The sequence below is a fragment of the Lepisma saccharinum genome, chromosome 6, assembly GCF_977018435.1.
Source record: "Lepisma saccharinum chromosome 6, izLepSacc3.1, whole genome shotgun sequence".
In the NCBI taxonomy this organism is placed as follows: domain Eukaryota; kingdom Metazoa; phylum Arthropoda; class Insecta; order Zygentoma; family Lepismatidae; genus Lepisma; species Lepisma saccharinum.
Window position 1 is genome coordinate 78708526 of NC_139234.1, and position 20864 is coordinate 78729389.

Below are 20864 nucleotides of genomic sequence, written 5' to 3' on the forward strand. Positions count from 1 at the left end.
GGCAGTTTTTGCATCATAGCGTGACCATAGAGGCTGTTGGCATCTACATACACTATATAATTTGATGGCCGTGCTGGATCATAATCAGGCATATATTTGTTATTTGCTCTGGCATATCTCTGAGAACATTGCACCATGCCTCCTCTTATACATTGCTCCATAAACAGATACATATCTTGATCTTGGATCAGATCCAATTGCTTTTTGGTGTTTAAAAACATTGCATCCCATGCTAGGCCCGGGGCACTGTAAAAATATATTGGGTCCAGTTTATAATTTTGCATAGAAGATTTTCTGAATGCCTGCAATATATCAGCTAAGAGGGTCACATCAAGTTTCAAATATGCCATGTGATAATCACCAAATGTCTTGCATTTTAAATTGTTCCACATCAATTGGGCATGGTGATAATCTTCATCAGTGATTCCAGAACCTCTGATTTTGCTGTAAAACTGTTCTTGTGGTGGCAGGGAACATTCATCAAATTTAGAAAAATCTGTAACATAATCATAAGGATATACACCCTTCCGCCTAATTAATTTCAGGTCCTGATTTGGAAACAATGCACGTGTGATTTTGAATTGATCATCAGATAATTGAGTGGCCAGTGTAGCCAGGCTAGCAGATAAAATTCTGTAAGAATCAAGAAATCTTATGTGAATAGGAACACCATTAACTTTAATTATTTTGCTAATAGCAATATATTTCTCATAATTTTCAGCTAAAATATTTAAATTCTGCTTGTCAAACCCCTCATATCTGATCAAATGATGGAAATCATAATTGGATGCTCCATGGCAAAATATGGGGACAAATTTTGGTCTCTTGATCTTAATATTACAGCTATTACACAGGGCCTGTTTATATCGACCATCTGTATGAGAATGGTGTTTCACCTTGATTTTTGTATCTGAAAATTCAGAATCACATACCGGGCATTTTTCTGCTTTGTTGAAATCTTCAATCTGTTTCTCTGTTAAAGGCAACATGGGTTTTGATTTTAATAAGATATTAGATGCTATGTCATGGCACTCATTTTCTATTTTATGTGCAAATATTTTGATGGCATCTGGCCCCATGTATGAATATTCTTTACTAACAACACCATCCTGTACAACCACATAACAAAAGCTGGAAGGTTCATGTAGCTGGTATGGTGTAATTGAAGATTCTTCAGGATCTGGATTGCAGGATGCAAGAGATTTGAGGATTGATTCAAAATCACAGACAATATATGCTGGGTGTTCCAACAAGGCTTCAAACTTTTTGAATTTGCAATTCTCACTTGGCATTGGCATCACCATATGAACAGGTTTATGGTTCCCACAGTATTTCAGATGCTCAATTAATTTGTTCTTAGCAATTTCTGCATTCTCTTCCCGAACCCTATTTGCCATTTTTTGACCATCAAATACAGTTAAACATCTTCTGCACAACTTAAATATTCTATTAGATTTGTCTAGTTGTGTTCTGACTAAAGCTTCAAGATTATGTATCAGAGTGTAATGATTTGTGCCATCCTCTTCAATTAAGAGCAAATCAATTGGAATAGCAGATTCATCATCAATTGTACTGATTCTGAGAGGTTCTATCGGGCAATTGCCAGTGGAGCAAATAAATACATTAATAGATAATTGTTTGCCATTAATATCCCGGGCCTTTTTTTCAAATTTATCAATATTCTGAACAGACATTGGATATTCTAAACCCTTTATTGCATCGTCAAAAAGATGTTCATGTTGTTTGTAATAATTTATTCTCTGAGGATTCCTTGAAACTGGATACAAAGCAGCTAAAATACACCACAAAAAGCATTTCTCATCATTATTTTTAATATTAACCACGGCTTTTATGTTTTTAATATTGGCAGGTAATGGCAGATATGTAGATCCTTGTAATGGGCTGAATTCAGAAATATTAACATAGAGCCTGTGTGGAGAGCCACATAGGCTCCATCCAGACTCTTTTGCTGCAAATTCAGAGTGTTTAATATTCAATTGATTTATTAAACTGCTTATTATTGTGTCTGAATTTGCATTTGAATATACAGGTACAGTTTCTGTTCTGTGGGGCTGTGTAAATTTTGTGCCGTTTGGCTTCTTATATTGTGTAAACAATTTGAGGGAGAGCTTATAAGAGCCATTTTGTGCATTTAGAATTGTTTGCACATCAGGTTTTTTACTGTTCAAAAAATTCTGAATACCACATCTTGGCTCTGATACAAACCGATAATCCCTTATTTGGCCATTAAAACTGCTATGGATGGGTGCATAGCATGGCTGCTTTGCAGGTCCAGCATTAACAGGTGCTTCATGCTTCCTTTTCAGACCAGATGTGGATGGTTGTGGGGGCAATATTGATGATTGTGCAGAACAAGTATCTTTATGTGTATATGTGAAGTATTGCATGCTGTATTTTCTATTGCATTTGGGGCAAATTTTTGTGGGAGTTCTGCATTTGTCTGGATTACAAATCTTTTGGTGTCTGGCCCAATTAGAGCTAAATATATTTTTATTGCATTGGTCACAATATTTTTGTTTTGGCATTTTTCTTGTTGTTTATTATATAAGATTTCCTGGGTTTCAATTCAAAACTTTATGCTGAATAAAAAATATAAGTTGGGTTCAGCAGTGTGATTTGTGTATGTATGTATGTGTGTATGTATATATGTGTGCTAATATTTTTGGCTTTGGTATTTATATACAATTTCCTGGGTTTTAAATCTAATCTCTATGCTTATCTTATGACAGGTTGTAAAGCCAATAGCCCACAAGTGGAAAAAGAGAATAAATATTCATTCACACTGACCTTCCGCAAATACCTGCACGAACATGCATATCTAGAATAGCAATGACCCAGCACTGAGTGTTATGTATTGATTTTTGTATAACAAGCTGGGACAAATATAGGCCAGACTCTAAATAAGAGTGGATTACAACAAACAAGCTAGATGTAACAAATATCAGGCAAAATATTGTTCAATATATATTTAATATTCATATTAAATCAAACAGGCCTGTAAGTATGAGAAGCACTGTAAAAACACATCTGTTCTTCTCAGCCACTCTCACAATACTGGCTGATGCAGTACAAAATCTCTTTATATACCCTAATTTCACGGGAATTTCCCGGCTGATGCAATTTTGTTTGCACGCAAAGCTTCAATACTCAGAAATTGCATCAGCCGGGAAATTTCCGTGAATTTTGTTTTTTACAAGAATTTCCCGAGGGTTTTTTCACAGAAAATTCCGAGGGGGCATATTTTTCACGGAAATTTCCCGGCTGATGCAATTTTGTTTGCACGCAAAGCTTCAATACTCAGAAATTGCATCAGCCGGGAAATTTCCGTGAATTTTGTTTTTTACAAGAATTTCCCGAGGGTTTTTTCACAGAGCAATTCTAGAAGAATTACATTGTTTTAATATTAGATATACAAATTGAACCTGGTATCCAATTGAACTTAAACCTGAAGTAAATATGTATGGGTAGGTATGGGTTTAGCATAATTTCAGGTATAGCCAAAAAAATATCAATTTTTGACAAGTTTATGGACAACAATCTCACAGAAGTGCCTTTTATAAGTATGAGCAAAACAATCTGAGGGGGCTCTTCCTTTCCGAAAAATTCCTGAGGGCATTTTTACAAAAATCTTGGATTAGAGGAGGTTCCACACTTGAGCAAAAAGCTCATATGCTCATGTTGAGCTTGTTTTAAGTGTAAGCAAATCTGCTTGAGAAGAGCTCTTCCTTTCTACACTTGTAAGTGGTGCTTATCCTATCATCAATACAACTACTTACCATCATACACATGGCTCAGCTGAAGAGAGAGAGAGATATAGAAATGAGGCAAAAAGGAGAAAGATAAAGAAAAGCAACTAAAGAAGACCGAAACAGATGGAGAACATTCAAATTCTTTCCGAAGGCGAGGTTCAGTGGTTCAGTCTCAAGCTCTTCTGAAACCTAACTAATGTCATGGTTTACATTTAAATTTGCATTTCTGATATGTGGTTATAATATTCATACAGTGTTGTTTGATTGATTGATTTGGTTTATTTTACTTCGCTTTCTCTTCCATTTTTGGCTAATTGAGAAGATGAAGATGAGTGATGATATGATGAATAGACACTCACAAACATCCATGCCCACGCCGGAATTCGAACCCTGGGACCCCTGGCGTTGTAGCGCGATGTGCTAACCAATCTGCTACGGAGGCCGACGGAACAGTATTCTATAAAATACCATACCAAATGGATGAAATCGTATAAAGAAAAATGACGAAGAGACAAATACATAAAAAGTAAATAAGAATAAGAATAAAATAGAAAATAAAAAGCTATAAAAAGGAAGATATCAATAAAAAAAAACTACAATATGAGCTTACAAGTTACGTCATAGTGTTTGAACACAATCTCTGCTACGCTAGAAGGAAAAAGAGAAACGCCTTTACGGAGAATAAGGTAAAGAATAACCAGAGTAAGAAATCATGCATTTTCATAACATTCCAGTTCCGAGCACAGCCGAAGCCGACCCGAATTCACCCTATCTCAGGTCGGCCACGCTGCCGCCATGGATGATGGAAAACCAGTAACCTCAGGCGATTGAACCGACGGCGCCCATTGCCTGAGATTTCTTTCGGAGCATTTACTTTACTAGATTTCCTACTCCATTTATTCTTTACATTCTCATCTGTTGGGTATGGGCGCTGTTCACCGGATGTTTACATTTCTGTGCTTCGATGGCACTGGCGGGGACCGCACTTCCGGTTTTGAAAAGAATAACATTGGATTCAAGGGTATAAAGGCAGTGTATTCGGAAAAGGCGACAATATATGTGTGGCTTTTGGTTTCAACATGAGATAGGGAACAAATAATTGTTCCCAGGTATCTATGCATCGTTTTCAGACAGAGCCGAATCGGAACGATCAGTAGATTTAGGCAGTAAAGCGATTGGACACAAACACGAGGGAGTAGGCTCTGCAATCGGCACTTCATCAAATCAAATGGAAATGTTTTACGTGTTTCTAAAATTATAATTGCCTAACGCACATGTGTTGATTAAATTTAAAAGTTGAAACTATTTATAATCATATTATAACGCATTTGCTTTTTGGTTGTTGATAAGCGCTCTCTCCATGGTCGTCGGTAGGTCCGTCGACTCCAACCCCCCCCCCCCCCTCTGGAAATTGGCATCCTTCATTTCAAGTTGCAAAAAAGTAGGAAGTTTGTTTTTTTATTGTTAATAACAGAAATAAAGTTAACTTGGTTATTATTCGAACAGAGTAATCAATGTAAAATATGCACTAGATCGAAAAAATGAGTGAAAAATACAGGAACCATGATATTTTTTCATATTCTACCATTTAATTCAAAGAATGAATGGTTCCACAGTTTTCAGAATTCGAGAAATTATAATTTTAGATGAGGTCACACAATATAAACTTTGTTAGTATTTTTTATAACTTCTAAAGTCCTTTCTTAAACGACACTTGCAAAAGTTAATAACAAAATACAATAACTGCGCATTCCAGTATAGTAACTATGAAATGTAAAAGTATTAATGGAAAATACTTGTGCTGGATATTCACTCGCCTTGTGGATCGAATAGCATAATAACTATGATAATAATAATAAACAACAATACTAATAATAAAAATTCAATTAATATTTATTGAATTAGGCATATATTATTACTGTAAAAAAATAATTTTAACCGTAGTAATTATTATTATTTCTTTTACTGTTGTGATCGAAGTATTTCAATGTTTATGATTATGATTAATGTAAGCTTCATTTCAACCTGAAGAAGTACAGGGCTAGCATAAATGATTCATTCGTTTTGAAAAGGCTATATTTTCAAAAGTATTACACGTACACACATGAAAGATATATATGAAAAGAACCACAAACACATCAAGTTTGTATTGTGTATTCCAGGTGGCAGTACGAGGTTAGGACCTGTCGAAAATGGTGGGAAAGCAAGAAAAGATTTTTTGTGTGCTTGAATATGCCAGATGTTCGTCTGTTATAGCTGCATAGGCGCCGACTCCATGGGGCTTGGGGGGGGGGGGGCTCGAGCTCCCCCAATGTTATGATGTTGGGGCAGAGTCCCTCAAATAATTTTGGTTAAGAGGATCTAATGTATTATTTTGCTTCTCTTGTAAAGTTTACTCTGTATTGTTCCACATGAACTTAACTTTAAATACACATTTGAAATGTTCTAGACCATTAACTTACCGTTAAACCATCAACTTTGGGGGGTCTATGACCGGAGACAGAAAAAACACATGACTTAGTACTATATACTAAGTATATAATTATGAGTATTGTTAACATTTTTACTAAAAAGAGTTTCGAGGTGATATGACAATTATACCAATATGTTGTTTAGTGAATTCTGAACAATTTGAAGTCGTAAACACAACTTTCAGGCAATATTGATATGTACGATATTTAGTTATCCTCGAAATCTCTTCTTCTAGTCCAAAGAATAAGGGGAAAATAATTCTAAAGTATTTGAGTTTATTTAACACTGGCTTGCAGTAAAGTACGCAAGGAAAGCTTATGAAAAGTCTGTATTGAAAAAGTGGGATTAAATGCATTATTGCTAAAGCACGGCGTGCTATGTGACTTTGAAACATTTTCTAAAAGTTTTTCATGTTACATTTCATTTGCATGAGGAATATAATAGCTGCTTAAAAACTGCTATACGAAGACGTAATTTTTATTTTTAAAGAAGGGAGGGAGGGAGTCATTCATTCATTTATTTCAGTGATCAGAGCCCCCCCAATAATTTTGACAAGTCGGCGCCCCTGTATAGCTGTGCAACGCGCTTTCAGAAGAGAGTATGGGAAAGAACCGCCATGTAAACACAGCATTTTGCGGTGGTATCGGCAATTCAAGGACACGGGTTGCTTGTGTAAAGGGAAAAGCACCGGTCGACCAAAAGTGCCAGAAGAAACAGTGGAGAGAGTGAGGGATAGTTTCGTGCGTAGTCCAAAAAAATCAACGGCCCGAGCTAGCCGTGAACTTGGAATACCACAAAAAACTGTGTAGAAGATTTTGCGTCAACAGTTGCATTTCAAACCGTACCGTGTGCAGCTCCTGCAACAATTAAAGCCGGAGGATTACGCCCGTCGACTAGAATTTTGCGTCAACATGCAGGAAGCATTGGAGGACGAGGATTTCGCCGCCAAGTTGATATTCAGCGATGAAGCAACGTTCCACTTATCCGGGAACGTGAATCGTCATAACGTGCGATTCTGGGGCACGGAAAATCCACGTGCAGTCGTGACAGTTGAAAGAGATTCGCCAAAGGTGAATGTTTTCTGTGCAGTGTCACAAACAAAGATGTATGGGCCGTTTTTCTTCGCTGAGCAAACTGTGACCACCGGTAAATGTTACCTGGATATGTTGCAGTTGTGGTTGTTCCCGTAACTCAGTGCTGACTTCAGGGATTTTGTCTTCCAACAAGACGGGGCACCCTCTCACTGGAACATCCCAGTTCGTGACTACCTAAACGATGAACTTCCGCATCGCTGGATTGGGCGTGTTTGTGAGGATGACCTAGCTTTGTTCCCCTGGCCTCCCAGATCTCCTGATTTAACGCCCTGCGACTTCTTCCTGTGGGGGTACGTTAAGGACCTTGTTTACGTACCCCCACTACCGCAATCCTTAGTCATAGAATAGTTATTCTATGCCTTAGTCGAGCTCAAAGAACGCACCAGTGCTGCAGTGCAGACCATTGACAGGACTATGCTACAAAATGTATGGAATGAGCTCGAGTGTCGTCTGGACGTGTGCCGTGTAACCAAAGGGGCACATATCGAACATTTGTAGAGGGTGTATAAACTTGGTGAATTAGTGGTTCTTTTCATATATCTTTCATGTGTGTACGTGTAATACTTTTGAAAATATAGCCTTTTCAAAACGAATGAATCATTTATGCTAACCCTGTATTTTAAAAAACGAAATTGTTGGTAGAAGATCAACATTGCCTTGGAAAATATTAGTATTGTCCCTGCATCCAAAGGATCCGGGAAATTGCCAATCTTTTCTAGGTATCTCTGTATCTCTATATCACTCAAAAATTTCAAGTGATCTTTTATAAGAAAATAAGCTCGGTGACGATCTGTATTCCACTTGTTTACATTGAAAAATTCACCAAACCGGAAGTTCTTTCCCCGCCATCAATAATCGAATAGTCTGATCGATCATTTTTTGTCACGAATAACCCCTATATGTTATATTGGTATAGATGTATTCTCCGAAATCTCATCTTTACATTGATGTACTTATTCTATGACGATGCACATCATAATTTTGTTTCATAACTGCTACCCCTTCCGAAGGAAAAAAAAACATTGAATTGAATAGAGAGAAAACATGTTCTCTCGTTGTGAAGACTCAGTTCCAACTCGTCGTCTGCTTGTGACGTCACACTATTGGACTCCATTCCTAACATCGATATTTTTCTTTATCGACAATAATTTCGGTTCGAGAAATCGAATCGATACGACATTGTCGGAGCTGCTTTCATTGAGTGACAGGTGCACAAAGAAGGTAAATTATTTTTTATCACAAACCTTAAACAACTGTTTACAATGATTTACAGAATGTAATGAATTCCACTGCTCTATCTCGTGAGTTTTATTCTCTTGAATGACAGCTATTTCTCTTGTATTTCACACAATGTTGAAAACCGCCTTAGGCCTAAGCCCGCGACTAGACATTACTCTGCATTGATTGCAGAGGGATTGAAATCAAAATTTCGATATTAGACACATCTATGTAAGATCAGGTACAGGGAAATACAAGTTATTAATTTTGTCATCGAAATATGATAACTGGATCTGCTTTTTAACGTTGTCAACGATTCTTTAAAGTAGAAATAGCGAGAGAGAACTATTTCGTTTAAAATAAAGAATTTGGTATTTTATCTTTGCATCCTAAACGCTTTCAATTTTATTTAGTCTTAAGCGTGTGTTGACAAAAGGGAAATTTATGTTGCATGTAATTACTTTCAGGTATTTAGTTTGGGAATCAATTGATTAATTTTTTTCTTTCACTAAATATAATATTAGCAAAGTTTAAGCTCGGGTGGGCCAACCGGGATTGAAAGGATAAAGTGCAATTCTGTACAGTTTTCTTCCTTTTAAAATCGAACCCGGTATACCGTGATTACAAATCGTCAGTGAAAAGTTACACTGTCTGGGGGGCGGGGTACGAAAATGGGAACGACTTAAGATGACCGGACCCCTCTCCGATTTTCTTCATATTTGGCATACTCACTAATTGAGGCCTCCTAATCACGAATCTGAAGTTAAAAGTTGTCGGAAACGTCTAGAAATTGCAAAATAAGCGAAAATAACGCGTTAATTTTCGGAATGGAAACCGTCTATTTTCGCGAAAGTTTTTGTTTCACAAGCAAATATATATGTATATTCCTGAGGTAAATATCCGATATCACCCGAACGGATTTCTTCAAATTTACAGGAGAAACTACTTACTGAAATCAGTTTCTGTAGCATTGTCGAACTTATTGGAGGAATTTTCTTTCGCGGAAACTGAAAACTTAACCATAGAATGGTGCAGAACAAGAAATAATCACTTGTGATGTAAGGAACTTGCATTTTCTGTAACATTATGCCGTTCATGGACGTCCGCAGGATTTTTCCCTGGGAGGGGCAAGGAAGGTATTTTTTTCCAGGGGGGTGCAAACGAATGCAAATTTTCCCCAAAAATAGTGTTGTTCCCTATAAAACATTGCTTAAATTTGAATTTATGGTGTTCATGCAATAATTAACACATATTATTGTGGCTAAAATGAAATTATATGTGTGAAATACATATTTTTTGGTTGACTTTCATTTTTCCAGGGGGGGCCACGGCCTACCCTTGCCACCCCTTCTGCACTCCCCTGATGTCGTTGTTTCCATTATGTACATAAAGATGGCGCGAACGTCAAAAGTCACTTCGGTCTCACCAGTTTTAACAAACATGCCTTTTTTTTTACGAGAAATTTTTTTTAACTGTGCTAACCCAACCTAACCTTGCCAGAAATGGTTCGTGTGGCTATCATGAATGTTTTTTTGGGGCTATCCGTCAATGGTTTGGGATGACAGAATGAACACGAAAGTAGGTATTTTTCGGTTAAGAAGGTTGAAACACTGCATACCCACTCCAAATCGACAAAACACAAGCACGACGTGCAATGATCTGTGATGAGTGCACGCCATATTGTCCGTTACCCAAGCAGAACAAGGAACACAAGTAATGACTCGTAATATGAAAAGTTGACACTATTTTATGGAAAAAGGCATAACTTCACCTTAAAGAATCTTCCGCAATGCAGAATAGGTAAGTATCAATGCTAAAATTAACGAAATAAGCGAGTGAGAGGTGTTCGGGCCTTATCAGATATTTACCATTCCTGATACTACCACGATATATCGGAGACACTTTAAAATTGGGTATTTTGTGTTTTGTATTGCGGAACATATTTGAACGTGCCATTAAGGTTTTCACACAATTAGAAACATTTTTTGCACTAAAATAAGCCATTTCTCAAAGTGTTACGAAACGCACGTCATGGTGCGAGCCCCACAAACCATTCACAGATAGCCCCAAAAACCATTCTCGCATAGCCCCAAAAACCATTCACGCATAGCCCCAAAAGTCATTTGGGATCGTATAATCATCCACAAATAACCCCCAAAACCATTCCCGGATAGCCCCACGTACCATTCACAGAAGGTTAGGTTAGGCAAACATTTTTAAAAAACAGCGTGGTTACGTTTTCGCTTAAATTGAAGCAACGGGAATTGATTTCCGGCTGAAATAGATTGAAAGATGAAAGAAAATACCTCGAAGAACTTCGACAATGCTACAGAAACTGGTTTCCGTATGTAGTTTCTCCTGTAAATTTCAAGAAAAGTGTCTCCGATATAACGAACTGTTACCTACCACGACACCAAATTTTAACTATGTTTGCCTAACCTAACCGAAACGAACCTAACCACACGTCAATGGTTCACAATTATTTTGCGATTTCTAGATCCTGTTACTACCATGACACGAAATTTTAACTATGTTTGCCTAACCTGACCACACATCAATGGTTCGTGGGGCTAGCGCTGGCTTAATTGAAGAGGATGGGAGTGTTCCCCGATTTGTTTAAAATGTTGTATACTTTCTACATGAGGCCTCCTGAACACGAATCTGACATTAGAATTTCCCGGTCACGTCTGTAACTTGAAAATTTCACGTAACGGTAGGTTAGGTTAATTTAGGTTTGGTTATGTTTGGCAAACGTACTTCAAATAACACTAAGGTTATGCTGTGTGGCAACACAGCAACACAGTGCAACTCAGTGGCTACATTCCACAAAACATGGCTTCCTCATTTCTTTCCGGAGAAATATCACCATTATGAAAAGCAATATATTACACCTTACACACGTAATATTCAAATTTCAAACAGTGACCGGGACATCAGAACCTCTGATACTTCATCCGGAAAACTTATTTGGTTAGTACATTCTCTAATAAATAAATCGGAGAACACTCCCTTCACCTTCAATTACTCCCTAGCGCCAATTCTTCGTGGGGCTAGCGTCAATGGTTCGTAATTATTTTGCAATTTCTAGAAGTTTCCGACAAATTTTAACTTGAGATTCGTCATTAGCAGGCCTCAATTAGTAAGTATGCCAAATATGAAGAAAATCGGAGAGGGATCCGGTTGTCTTAAGTCATACCAAAAATGTAATAATGATAAATCAGCAGAGCCAGAATATCAATAAAGAAGGAAAACTGTGTAACTGAAGATGTTGAAAAAATTAAACATTTTGTAACATGCTAGGAACGTTGATGTTTTCTTTCAGTTTTAAACCTGCTGTTAGTAAACATCTGGTAAAATTTTCATACCCGTCAAACGTATTTCTTCAATTTTACAGGAGAAAGTACTTAACAAAATTTGTTTCTGTACACTTTACGAAGGTCTCGGAAGTGTTTTTTCCCCTCGCTTAATTTATTTTGCTGGTAAATTATGTATTTTTCAACATTAATCGTTTCTCCAATGCACAAAAGCTGTTCCTTGATGTCCTTCTACTACGTGAACCAAATGTTGCGTGCGTTTGATGATGTAAGAACCGGTTAGTGTTTCCAACCACGTGGTTTTGCAACTGTGAAATGAATTGTCTTGAATTTTTCTAATGTTAAATAACAATTTTAACTATGTTTGCCTTACCTAAACTAACCTAACCTAACCTTGCTGTGCATGGTTCGTGGGGCTATTTATGAATGGTTCGTGGGGTTTTCGAACCTGGAAAAAAATGCAAAATCAGGTATTTTTCGATTAAGAAGGTAGGAAACACTGCACAGCAATTGATCATTGACAACGCTAGTCAAGATTTGTCCACCATATTGTGTGTAACGCAACCTAAGAACAAAATTTACTGAAATTTTAATAAACATCTTAATGTAGACCTTTTTTTATTTAGCTAACAAAGCAGTCGAAAATTGGTGCAGGTTTCATATAATTTTTCGTTTTGCAATATAAAATCATGTTAAAGTAGTGTATCAGAAGTTTGTGTTTGATTGTAGGATCAACAGAAACTGTATTACAGAAGTCTACTATGATGTGTGGAAGATACACAATAGGTTTTAACTAATGGCAACATGACATCGCATAAATATTTTTGAAGTAAATCATTCCATGATTGGTGGAATCCATGGTAGAAATTAAGGTACCAGTGCGATCTCCACCGAACACCTCTCACTCATTTATTTAGTCATTTTTAACCTTCGTACTTACCTCTTCCACACTGCGAAAGATTCTTTAAGGTGGCATTTTGCTTTTTTCATTAAAACAATTTCAATTTTTCACATTAACAGTAATTATTGTTCTTCATTTTTTCACTTCCGTAACACACAATGTGGCGGGTAAAGCTTGAGTCGCGTCGTGCATGTGTTTTCAACGTTCATAACCTAAAAATACCTGAATAGCCCCACAAACCATTGATGCATAGACCCAAAAACCATTTACGGGTAGCCCCAAAAACCATTCACGGATAGCCCCGAAAACCATTCACAGATAGCCCCATGCACCAGTTCCGGCAAGGTTAGATTCGGTTAGTTTAGGCGAGCATAGTTAAGATTTTGTTTGTAAAACAATGTGATACAGTTTTGATAACAAAAATTTCACCTTCACTTCTTGCAAAACAATGTTGTGGTTGGAAACACTGACAGTGGGTTACGTCATGAAACGTACGGAACAGCCAGCTCACGTAGAGGAAGCAATGGTCATTGTGCGTTGGAGAGATATTTTTCTTCAAATACATGAATTCCCGGTCGAATAGATTCCACGATGGAAGAAAATACCTCCACGAACTTTCTGAATGCTACAGAAACTCATTTCTGTAAGTAGTTTCTTCTGTAAAAATGAAGAACTCCGTTCGGCGGAGATCACACTGTTACCGAAATTAAAATTTAGTACAATAAAATCAAATACCTGGTGATGGAGTGGCAATGATAATGAAAATACATTGTACATCTGGAGCAATATTTTGTCAGATGTTCCTAAAACCTATTTCAGAAATATATGTGTGTGTGTGTACATGCGTTTTTGATAGAGTAATGGTAAGGGGATGCATTTCTTTTTTTATCCACTTCAATATTAATATAAAAAATTGAAACAATTTATTTTAACCTTCGTAAACCAACCAACCCAGGCTTGTGAAATGAAAAACCCATCTTAAACTTCCTGAAACACACAAAACAAAATTTATATTAATTATTATGGACTGAAAAAACCATAAATATTTTTGGCATGAGCTGCCACTGCAAACATACAGTAAAGTGCTTGTAACTCCATGACAAATTTATAATTTTTGAAAGTTTTTGTTCTTGTTATGACTAATTTATATGGTTTTATTCTTCTACAAATGTGTTTTGTGTCAATCCATACCGATTGGTCCAGCATGGTTGCTTGACCGTTAAATAAAAAGAAAGGGGAAAAAATGTTTGTTTTTGTAATCCCTATGCAAGGGTAGTTCAAAACAGTCATTATTTTTCTAAAACTTGACTTCATTTGAAAATGGAGGCCATTTTTGTTTCATGACGCACCATTTTTGGCCTTTGCAGACAGTTGTGATAATTAATATAAGGCAGCTAAGAAAATGATAAAATGATAGTAAGGTGGGGTAAAAACCATTGTTTTCAGTACATTTGAAGCTCATTTTCGTTCTGTACCTTTTTTTAACCATCTCGGATGCAAATTGCTGAAATATAGGGCCGAAACTGAAGAAAAATCTAAGTTTAGAATATTTTTAGTAGGGAAGTAATGTAATATCAGAGCTATAATTTTCTTAGAGGAAACATATCCATCCAAAGTTTTAGGAGAAAATATTTGAGCTCTCTTACTGGTTTTCTCTTTGAGTTATGGGTCATTCTATACCAAACCATCCAATGGTGGTTGCATGACCATTTTAGAAAATTTTCATTTTTAGATATCAAAACCAATGTTCAAGAAAATTTATTGCCTTTAGTTCTCCTGGGGCAACCATTTTTCCAACATGGCACATTGTTGTTTTTTTTTTTTTTTGTTTTTTTTTTTTTTTTTTTTTTTTTTTTTTTTTTGCTCATGTAGCAGCTTATGGAAACCTTAATATCTCAAAAACCGTTAGAGCTAGAGATCTGAAACAAAATTCATTTTGTAGCTAATAAAGCATACTTTCTGTGATATTCAAGTATGTTTTGCTTAAAATTGCATCCTAAGTACGAAAATGATGGTGGAAATTTGGGTAACAATAGTTATGCCCGATTTTTTTAATGAAGGAGTTTAGTTTAAGGATTGATTTTTTAGTAACGTGTAGATCTACCTGCAGGGTGTCTGTAAATAAAATATCACTGCTTAGAAATGCACCTCTTTTGTACAGCATGGGTTCAAACATGGCCGTTCATGGAATTTTGACTGTTTTTGGGGTTAAATATCTCAGATGGGTCCTCTTTAAAAAGTCTGAAATTTGGCACAAATGAACCTAACTCACAGTAAAAACCTCACTTTTAGATTCAACTCGTTTTGGTCAATATGAGGTAACGTATGTGACCTAATTTATGATGTTGCAAATTAAGGTTAAGCTACATGTATAGCTAGAAAAATGGAGTATTTTATTTTTATTTTTTAAAGTTGGTTTTAATGCCTGACTTGTCAGAAATTAAAATTACAAGGTATGACAATTGAAGATCTGCAAAATCTCATTGCAAAGGGATTGATTTATTTGCTACTCACGTAGCTCCAGTTTTCTACTGATTTCCTCCCAGTTCATCATGTATATTTTTTCATGACCAAGTGGTAGTAATCAAAGTGATAATTCTGACCTTTTCACCAATAGTTCTTGCTAATTACTTTTTCCATTTTAACATTTCAATTTAATTACTGTACTCTCCGTGCAAAGATTTGTCACACTTGCCTTCTTGTTCTTCAGTTCTTATACTTGCTAGAACACAACTTACCAGTTTCCTCTGCACTTCTTGTATGATGCAAATAGTTTTGTGAGCAAGATCACTTAAGAATTTTTCTGCAATCAGCCTCCTCTGTTTTGAAATAAGAGATACTTCAAAAACAGAACAGACTTCATCCATTTCCTTCTTGGGGTGGCACAAAGACATCATTTCCATTCTGGTTTTTATGTGAGCCACTTTCTCCAGAGATGAAAATTTCACTGTAACATGGCCATATTGAATTACCTGGTACAAGACTTTCTTGACACTTCTTTCGGTTTGCCATGTGATGCAATTTGTTTGATTGATTGATTTAAAATTTTTGGGTGCATCATTTTGCACTCTTCATTTTATATGGGGAAATATCCCTTGATCTAATTTCAACAATTCAGTGCAGTGTTGTTCATGCAGTGTTGCCAAATGTAAGTGAAAGTGTAAATTTATTTTTCCACAAAGCATGGAAAATTGCATGTCAAACATTCGTACGGAAATTTGGACGTCAATTTCCACCTTGGGTAGGTGGACTATTTCGCCATCTATAGTTCAGAGAAGAAAACTGATCGTTTTCGCGTATAGCCAATCCTGAAATGCCTCGTAAAGGCGTACCGGTCCAAATGGGTGTTTTAAAAAAATTATGAGGTACAGTGGCAACACTGTTGATGTTTGAAGGCAACAAAAGGTGTGTTTAGAGATGGTCTATGACATGGAAATACTGGAAACAGGAAAAAAAGAAAATGAAAATTATGGTGAAAAAAGTGTTACTTACCTACTCCTAGCAACCATGCAATGCGATAAGAGCGCCCACCGAACGAGAACATAAGAATCAGTTAGTTGTGTACTCAGAACTGTTTGAGCCGTGCATTTCGCATTTTTCGTAGGGGAAGATTAGAAATGTTCTGTGAAATGAAGTACTCTTTGGAAAAGAGGGTGTTCATTGTGGAACATTATTTTTGTTCAAAATCGTACGCTAGTGTAAAAACTGTGTTTCGCGAGAAATATCCGAATAACAGTGTTCCAGAAAATTTGACGATATATCGACTTGTTTCCAGATTTCGTGAAACGGGATTAGTTAATGACAAACCCTACCACAGACAACCACCAGTTTTGACACAAGGTGTGCTGCAGGATGTGGAGCAGATAATATCACAATCTCCCAGGAAATCTCTTCGTAAACTTGCTGCACAGTCAGGTGTATCAAAAACAACAACTCACCGAGCGTTAATACAATTGCACCTACGTGCATATACAGGCTGTGCAAGAACTGAAGGAAGCAGACAAAGGTGCACGTGTAAGATACTGCCAGTGGTTTAGAAATTTTATTAGAGACAATGGTGTGAATATTTTGGATCAGGTTTTTTTCACGGATGAAGCATGGTTCCACTTAAATGGATATGTCAACAGTCAAAATTCTCGACACTGGTCGCCCGACCCTGTGGCCGAGTGGTTAGCACATCGTGCTGCAATGCCAAGGGTCCCAGGTTTGAATCCCGGTCGGGCTTGGTTGTTTGTGAATGTCCATTCATCAATTTCATCATTTCATCACTCATCCCCATCTTCGCAAATTAGCCAAGGGGCACAAAACGCGAAGTAAAATAAACTAAATCAAATCAAATCAAATCTCGACACTGGTCAAGTAACAATCCCCATTTGTTACATGAACAATCACTTCATCCACAAAAGATCGGTGTGTGGTGCGCGATTTCGCGGAGAAAAATAATCGGTCCATTCTTTCATAACACAACAGTTGACGGAATAGTTTATCGTGACCTTATCACACAGTTTATTTCTCTGTTGGAACGTGATGAACGTGATTGTTGGTTTCAACAAGACTCCGCAACATGTCACACGTCTAATGAAACTTTAGACATGTTGGCAGAGTTTTTTGGCGATCACATTATAAGCAAAAACTTATGGCCCAGTCACTCCCCGGATCTGACGTCTCCAGATTTTTTTCTGTGGGGTTATTTGAAACAAACAGTTTACATTAATAACCCAAGAACACTTGATGATCTAAAAATAAACATTTGCACAGCCATTAACAATATAAACCAATCAACCTTGCATAAAGTTGCTTCCAACATGATAAAACGTGTTGATGAATGCCTCGGGGAAAATGGTTGTCATTTTCAACATCTTTTGTAAAGCTACACTGCCTCTTACGTGCATTGCATGGTTGCCAGGAGTAGGTAAGTAACACTTTTTTCACCATAATTTTCATTTTCTTTTTTTCCTGTTTCCAGTATTTCCATGTCATAGACCATCACTAAACACACCTTTTGTTGCCTTCAAACATCAACAGTGTTGCCACTGTACCTCATAATTTTTTTAAAACACCCATTTGGACCGGTACGCCTTTACGAGGCATTTCAGGATTGGCTATACGCGAAAACGATCAGTTTTCTTCTCTGAACTATAGATGGCGAAATAGTCCACCTACCCAAGGTGGAAATTGACGTCCAAATTTCCGTATGAATGTTTGACATGCAATTTTCCATGCTTTGTGCAAAAATAAATTTACACTTTCACTTACATTTGGCAACACTGCATGAACAACACTGCACCCCATTTGTTGTTTCTATGTTTAAAAATATCTACTTGGACAGGGCTAACATTTGGTGTATGACTTATGTATGGAGTCATTCCATGTGAAATCACCCAATTTTAAATCAATTGGTTGCTTGACCATTTTGTTAATTTTTTATATTTTCACCATAGGTGGTCTTGCTAGTGACCTGCTCAAAAAGAATTTTTTTTTTTGAAAAATCTTCCGCCATCTTGGATTTCTGCTCATTTTTCATCACTGCGGGAAGCAAAAATGAGTGTTTACAAGGGTTTTGAAAAAAGGTTGCTGTGTGATTTCTATTACAGATGGAATGTTCTAGTTTTCACTGCCTGAAAGTAGAGATTCTGGCCTTTCAGAAAATGTATATATATGTAAGGTAAGAATTAAGTAACTGGGACTTTAATGGGTTTCAATATAACCATCGTAATGGGAAATTTTGCCAATTTTAAAGGTCTGTAAAATCAAAAGGGCTTGAAACCACAGGATGGAATTATTTTTGCAAGAACTATGAGTGGAAGGCTTTTCAGCCATGGTGAAACAAATCCGGGGTTGTAATCCCTTCTGTCCGATTTTTAGTTCCGAAATCCGAAAATTTCGAAAATTTGTGAATTTCAAGGTCAAATATCTCTAAAGGGGGACCTGCCAAAAATTAGAAATTTTGGCCATGGATACTCCTACTAGTACTTAGTAAAACCTGTGAATTTCATTTTGGGGTTCACACCGATGTTCATGTTACAGGCTGTCAAATATCTCTAAAAATGACATCGTGAAAACATAATAATAAATAGGCTTAAAGTGACCTGATTTCCATTATTTTATAATCTAGTTATTTTATAAGGGTAAACAGAAATTAAAATAGATAACTAGTTAGTTACTAGTTGATATATTTCAATATATACTTAGTGTGCTTTTGTTAATAAAAATCAAATCAAATCAAAATCACTTTTTGGATTGAGAAGACAAATGTTAGTAAACAAACAAGAGTACTATTATGTCAGTAAGTATATACAAGTTGCATGCACATTTTTCTTAAAGGTTTATAAATATCCAATACTATCAAACCTTACTCAATACATCCACTCTAGTACATAACAATTGTATGCGAAATATAACATACTATATACAACAATTGTCTGCGAAATATAACATAAGCTACCTGTAAAATATGACAAGCATTTAAACGCTTGAGAATATACGTATTCAGGTTCTTCCTCTATTTTTTGTATCCCAGTTACATATACCACTATGATGTACACAGTTTGCAATTCAATATATTACATCACAATGACATTTACAATTCCATATATCACTACACATAATACAACATTACATCAATATATATATATATATACACTATCTACACATGCACATCAAAGTTACAGAGGATCTTGTCTGTCTCTCAATCCATGGAGCCATGAAAAAAAGAAAAAATATCTGAGTGGTGCGTGGTCCCGAAAACACTGATTGGCACGGAGATGATTGATCAACGGACTATTTCTTCTTATGTGCTTGTAACTTTAGTGATAGTTCTGTGTTTTTCTGTTGAGTAAAATGTTGTATGTTCTCCCAGTAACAGTGGTGAAGTCACATGGTGCCAGAACATCAATTATATTGTTCAACTTCACCCAAGCAACATCATTTCTTTGTAAAGTAAAGCTCGTTGATGGTCCACCAGAGTTGAAGAACATCACTTTAACATCATTGTTTTCTTTTGACATTTCAATTACTTTACCTACATACCACCTGGTATTGTAAATGCAAACGACATTGTCATTTTCAATTATTTCAATAAAATGAAATATTCGTGGTGAGTCATCAATTCTGAACTCTACATGATTAATTTGAAATGATGCAGATATTCTACTGATGAGAAGAGTTGAAGAGTCCTTGGGTATGTAGCAGTGGTGATCTCTTGTTCCTTCAAATCTATGAGCTTCATTGAAGCGGTCATTCAGAAACCCTTGCTCATTTTTTGTCACTTTCAGTCACCATGATGAAGTTTATCCTTTAATATTTTCCACACAAAACTCATACATGTCCTTTGGTGTAAGAATATGGCCCTCAGTTGGTCGCTGCAGACTTGCCTTTGCCACAAGTCTTTTTACCGTCCCACCAATCCCATCACAAGGACCCTTGCCATGGCTTGTGGCAAAAAATGCCACTCAGCAGCCACACCGAAGTCCTGTTTATGCTTACATAAGTTAGAAAAATTCTTTCTGTTCTTATATTGGGCTCCTGAGCCATCTGAGAAATAATAAATTTTCTTTAGATTTGGGATGAACGTTTGAACAAATGGAATCAGCTGCTTTTGGAAAGCGTAAACAGCAGTTGTGTTGTGTACAATGCAGTCACATATAATACAAAGACGTTTGATGCATAGATCATCTGAAGAATTAGTCTTAAAGTAGACACAAAAGGGGTGGACAGTAGCTTGAGCATTAATCCAGTGGTAACTCTGGATTTCATCTTGTACAACAAATGTGAAGTTTTCAGAGAAATCACCAATCACTACACATTCATCCGGAGAAAGACTTTCATTCGTTCTTTTGCAAAATTCTGATTGACTCTGAGCAATAAAGTGGTGACTTTTTAATTGCAGTAACTTCGAAGCTAAATTTTCTTTAAACTCTGAAATTGTTTCTACAACAGTGATCAAATTGCAACGATCTGTTGTTATCCATTGTTTGTAAGTATTTTTTTTTCTAGTCATCATCATCAGAATTGTCCAAATCAGGATTCAGTTCAAGTAATTTTAAGTCTTGTGTAATTGTAATTGTAAACTGTGTATATCACAGTGTATATGTTA

General features: G+C 36.4%; 1 protein-coding gene across 1 annotated transcript in view; it reads left to right on the plus strand.

Annotated features, from left to right (window-relative positions):
* The first annotated feature begins 8498 nt into the window (after positions 1 to 8498).
* LOC145988902 (uncharacterized) overlaps positions 8499 to 20864 on the plus strand; it is a 79760-nt gene continuing 67394 nt past the window's right edge. Inside the window, exon 1 of the mRNA XM_083124193.1 lies at positions 8499 to 8557. The gene's annotated coding sequence lies outside the window, so the exon portion shown is untranslated. The remainder of the gene's footprint in view (positions 8558 to 20864) is intronic.